We start from the raw sequence: 6,322 nt of genomic DNA, 5'->3' as shown, positions 1-6,322 counted from the left end.
ATGGAAGAGAAGATAAAGCTTAAGGAGGAGACGAGGAGACAAAAAGTGAGGTACACAAGCCTGGATGTGGAGATTGTTATCACTTTAATGTCATTATCTGTGTCATTATCATTTGGGCAAACATGACCACAGGAAATGACACTAAATTCAGAATTATGACAGCATTTACCCACCGAGAGAGGAGGAAGTTAGAGGAAAGAGCCAAACACAAAGAAAAATAACACGAAGATCATAAATCATTGATTAGACTGTAAATGCTTGAGTTATATTTTGGATGAAGTCTTTTTTTACCTGGAATTTTCTTCTGATAGAATGCTTACTGGTAACATATTTTATAGATAGAAATGGTGAATAAGTAATGACACAAAAAACTAACACTGCTATAGAGAAATAATATGGTTAAATAATATAACAAAAAAGTAACTGGGGTGTCTGTTTTTTTAAAAGTTTGTGAAAATAATTGTTTCCCTCTGCATCCCTCTTCTACAAATACTTGTGATTACATTTCATGCTCACCTGGAAAATCCAACATACTCCATCTCGAGATGTTTACCTTAATCTCTTCTGCAAAATCCTTTTGCCACAGAAGGTAATATTGTCGGGTTCCAGTGATTGTGATGTGCGAACATCGGGAGTCATTATTCAGACTACCGTAGAACCCCAGGTGCCCCCAGGTTGTGTTCTTCCCCCACCCGGGCCCTTTTTAGCCCATAAGAAACACTCAGACAGCTTATCCCAGTATTGCAGACATGCCATTGTGTTCCCAGGGGAACTTTCTCTACTCTGTCCCATAGGCTACTTTGATGAGCACGAGGCCAGTTTCTTTTACTCAAAATGTCACACCCACATCCATTCTCCATGATTCTTTGTTGCAGTCTATGCTCCTGGAAGCTGAACTTTTAACAACTGCATCCCTCAGGCATCCTTGCCCTCTGGGTTCTGGCCAGTTTCAGCCACTGGGAGACATGGACAGGAAATCAGAAGGTAGGAGGAGAAAGTAGGCAAATTATTTAATTCTTCAGTTTCCCCTTGATGACTCAGGTCCTGGCAATGGCTAAAATCTGTCCTTGTGAACCCCCAGCATCCTTCTGACACTCCACAGTGGAGCGATATGTGATCATTACCCTGAAGCCCTACATAACATTGCCTGGGATATACATTACTAAAAAAACAATGTATTCTATTTATTAAGGAATAAAAACTGAATCCTGATAAAGTGCTGTTTAAAGTCCTGATAAAGTCCTGATAAAGTGGTAGTTTCTAGAATATTGACTCCTAAAAAAATACTTGTCATATAAGTACTAAATAAATAAACCACTTGTATTCTGATATGGCATATGTGGCCGTTTCTCAGAAAGATGCGACACTTTCTTTAGCATTTAACCCAGCAGTTATTTTTAGTTTAACCATCATGCATCAGTCAGTATGCTCAAAGGAGTAAAGCTGTCACTGACAGAGCTACTTACTGTCCATTCCTCTGCACAGAATATTTCCAACCACAGTGCTGTTAGTATTTGAAAGTGTGTTTAGCACCTAAACCACTGTTGATGTTTTTGTCATGACTCTTGGGGATCACAAGAGAGTCTATGAAAAAGGAGATTGAAATTTCTGGTGAAAAATAAGATTCTCCTGTAGAAGATATGGGAAGTAAAACCTGCATGAAACCTATGTAAAGGGCCAAGAAGCAGGAGAGTTCTCTTTGAAGAAGAAAAGGACATCGAGACTGGGATTTACAAGCTTGGGTTTGGGGATCACTACCACTGGGACAGTCACATTGGCATCCTTTTCAGTTGGATACGCATCATCACAATGGACAACATTAGCTCCGGCATCATGACTGGATTTTTCTTTGAAAGAGGAAGGAGGGAGGAATGAAGAGAAACCTAGCAACGTGGAATAACATGAGGCTAGAGAAGTCTTTGATATAATGAGACTGAGATAGAACATGAGGATGAAAATATCTCTGAGGCAAGTCCTACATCAACTATGGAAATGTTACCATCGTGTCCCCAATATGTCTTTCTTGGAAATTTCTTCTCAATGGGACCTGTATAAGTAACATATTTTTGTAAACAGAAATAGTGAGCAAGTAAATGCCTATAAGAACTCCTGTCATACTGTCTATTTATATAAAACACTTGTTCATAATCTTAAATTTCTATAAAAATAAATTGACGGATGAGAAAGGTTTGGGAAAACACGTTCAGGCATTCATATTAGAGAAATAGAAAGCTAGGCCACAATAAAAATAATTTCTGAAATAATAAGTAGGTAAAATAATCATGGTTTGCTGAATATACTGAAAGAAACACTTCCTTCTTAACAGTCAGCAACAAAAACTCTACATTTAAGTGGCAGTTTTAGGATGAATATAATTTAAAACTAAGGACTTACTTTGCAAATAGTGCTAATGGCTTATAAATCCATGGTTATCATGAAACACAGCCTGTATGGAATGCACAAGGGAAGCAACAGTGTCAGAAAATAAAAAGGATTTGGAACATCCCTATTTCAGGGATTGTTCTTAAATACATACTATGTGGACCAAGAGGAGGTGAGAGAGGTAGACGCAGATATTTCTTTTTTGGATTTTTGAGGAGGCCATACCAAAGCTTAACAATACCAGAAACCTGTGGATGGTAGAAGGTCCATCAAATACTTTATTTTTTTTAAAGATTTTATTTATTTATTTGACAGACAGAGATCACAAGTAGGCAGAGAGGCAGGCAGAGAGAGAGAGAGAGAAGAAGGCTCCCTGCTGAGCAGAGAGCCCGATGTGGGACTGGATCCCAGGACCCTTAGACCATGACCTGAGCCGAAGGCAGAGGCTCAACCCACTGAGCCACCCAGGCGCCCCTCAAATACTTTAAATAGTGGTCATTTTGAATGACTTTACAATAAAATGTGCACCATTGTCGGACTAGCAAATGGTCTGGAAAGCTGAAAACCTGACACAGATTATTTTCAAATTTTGGGCTAATCAGAATAGAATAGTAGCAATTTTGTCTAGAAGCATGCTGACATCAATGAGTTATTACTGATGAGTCCAAGGGAGGAAAATACCTGATGACGTAGTTAATCTGCCAGTAGTGGGTGGGGCAATGCCCTATGTGTTGTCGTCTCCTCCACCAGAAAACAATAGGATCACCTTAGCCAGGGGTTACAAGTCTGGCACACAGTGGCATCTCTGAATCAGAAATGGAGTCCCATACTTTGGGCCAGTCTACAATGGCCCTATGTTGTGTCCAGTATGAGGTTGGATCCAGGCAGCAATGGTAGCAATCAGATGGCACAGATTCAATCAACAGCTTGATTCTGGTCATTCTTTTCAAAAAATATAAGCATCTATATGAGAGACACAGACAGTTAAATGAGTATCTGTAGATTCTTTCTACAGTTTACAGGCCAGAGGTGGAGTGTCTTAATGGCCCTCTGAGGATAGGTTTCCACATCTAAGCCACACACATAGACCACTGGTAACAGTCTGTCCATGAGTCAATCAAAACATAGTAAGATTCACCCAAAGGAATAAAGGAATAGAGGAGTTTCTAGAACCATGACAACGGCTTTGAGTTCAGCCAACTGAGTGTCATGACCAGGTCAGCTTTCATTCTCCATAGCCAGCACTGTGCCAACATAAGCATGCCAGTATCAGATTTCAAATAACCAAGGCATCAGTGAGTCAGCCCTAGTATTTGAGGGACCTCTGTGACTCATTCTTGAGTGAGTGAGTTCATCACTTTTCCTCAGGTGATGAGCTTGAGAATAGAGTTTCCACCAAAGGGACAGGGATAACTTTTCCAGTTAAAGCGAAGACAATGCTGGAATCAGGCTATATGTGTTTTTGAATATAAAATTTCCCTTTGAGAAGGAAGGTTTGTTGTGTCTGCCTCACACTGCTAATATTGAGTCCGAACTGAATCACCCCAAAATGGGACTGACAAGCCAAAAAGAATCACAAGGGCCCATGGATAAAATGTTCCATTTTCCAAGAAAAATTTATTTAAAGCAAATTAATAGCTTATAGTCCTTTTCAAAAAGACTGTAAAAGGTAGCCATGTTAGGGAGACAACTAATCTAAAATCACAAAGGACACCTTCAGGTGGAGGCTTCCTTTGCTAAAAGGACTTATTCAGCAAAATCATCAGTTGTAGAAAGTTGTGCTTCCAAGGTATCACTAAGATCATGAGGCCATGAAGTTAACAAGCTAGAGCTGGCTGGACTGCTCCCAACAAGCCCTTAAAGTTTGTTGATTTGCAGGTTAACCCACTGGGTTGGTGAAAGCCTTCTCCAACCCAGTAAGATGTCAGGCCTCCTTGTTGGATATGGAAGTAGAGAGGAGGAGACAGCAGTGCTCTTTGACTTCCAGAGAAATTAAGTATTGTGACCCAATCCATGTTGCCCCAAGAAACTTAGGTTGGAAAGCCAAATTTTGAATTTGGTGGGGATTCATCAGCATCTCTTTCAGTTCCCCATTGTTGACAGAGATGCAATAATATTGCAGCCAGGTCTGGTGAGGCCAAGGCTTCCGACATTCCAACCAAGAGAGCATCATCTATATGGTGAAAACTTTGGATGTTGGTGGGTAAAGACATTCCCTATAAATCCTGATTTATACCCCATCCTCATACACACACACATATACACTGGTGGCAAATGCCAGGGAATTTGTTCCTCTCAAACAGCTCTACATTGTTCTCTTCTGATCAAGAGAATCCATCTGACACCAATGGAATGGAGGAGCACAAGCACAGAATATATCCATTCCCACTATACATTCATACATAGAAGCAACAAGAGCAGAACACTGAATTGGCCCTGAAGTCCCCGGCTATAAGATCCTATTAACATTGCTTTCCCACTGTGAACCCTACCAACTCCATCAGCTGAAACTAGCCTGTACCCTTTCTTCAAAAGATTTGGTGTCATGATGGCATGGGTGACTATCAAACAGAGCCTTATTAGATACAATTTAATAGGCAATAATTTATAAGCAAAAAGAATATTCTATTTGGTTTCTGTGTTAGAGAATCCCATGAAATTTTTTGTTTGTGGGGAGGGAAGGATATCTGTTAATGACTATCAAACCAAAACCACTGATTTTATTCTTTAAAATTTTTAAAGATTTATTTATTTGACAGAGACAGTGTGAGTAGGGAGAGGAACAGAGGAAAAGAAAAAGAGAGAGAGTCTCAAGCAGACTCCTCACTGAGCACAGAGCCTGACCCAGGGATCGATCTTACGACCCTGAGATCATGACCTGAGATGAAATCAGGAGTCAGAGGCTTAACAACTGAGCTACCCAGGCATCCCTCAAGCCACTGATTTTAAATGGACTTTGATTGAATTTTTGGATATTCAAATTTTTTCATACATGGAGGAATCTGTAATGAGTTGGTATTTGCTGTGGTTATGCATAGATATGTGAGTTTTTGTATTACTTTATCCACATATTTTTTATAGAGATTTATTTATTTATTTTGAGAGAGAGAGAGAGAGAGAACATAGTGGGAGGGGCAGAGGGAGAAAGTGAGAGAATCTCTGGCAGACTCCACACACTGAGCACAGAACCCAACACGGGGTTGGATCTCATGACCCTGAGATCACGACCTGAGCCGAAACCAAGAGTCTGATGTTTAGTCAGATGTTTAACTGACTGTGCCACCCAGAATCACCTACTTACACATTTTTTACATTTCATTTGCCTTTGGATTTTTTTTGCTACTCAATAAAACTTCATTTTTCTCTTTAGCTTTCTGACTCTGTACTTGTGCCATCAACACATTGACAATGCCCCGCAGAGTGCTCCCTGTGGAGCATGGAATTTTCCCATCAACGGTGCAAGAGGGTTCCCTTTTCTCCACATCCTCATGAACACACATTTTTTTTTGACAGGTGTGAGATGATATCTCATTGTTGTTTTGATTTCCATTTCTCTGATGATGAGTGATGTTGAGCATCTTTTCATATGTCTGTTGTCCATCTGTACATGTTCCTTGGAGAACTGTCTGTTCATATCTTCACCTCATTTTTTTTAATTGGATTACTTGCTTTTTGAATGTTGAATTTTATGAATTCTTTATATGTTTTGGATACTAACCCTTTAGCAGATATGTCATTCATAAATATCTTCTCCCATTCAGTAGGTTGTCTTTTAGTTTTGTTGATGGTTTCCTTTCCTGTGCAGAAGATTTTTATTTTGCTGGAGTCCTGATAATCTATTTGTGCTTTTATTTGCCTTGTCTCAGGAAACATACTTAAAAAGATGTTGCTAAAGTCAATGTCAGAGAAATGACTGCCGGTGCTCTCTTCCAAGATTTTA

Source organism: Lontra canadensis, unplaced genomic scaffold (assembly GCF_010015895.1).
Source record: "Lontra canadensis isolate GAN:19392208 unplaced genomic scaffold, GSC_riverotter_1.0 scaffold9, whole genome shotgun sequence".
Classification (NCBI taxonomy): domain Eukaryota; kingdom Metazoa; phylum Chordata; class Mammalia; order Carnivora; family Mustelidae; genus Lontra; species Lontra canadensis.
Note: the sequence above shows the minus strand (reverse complement) of the source record.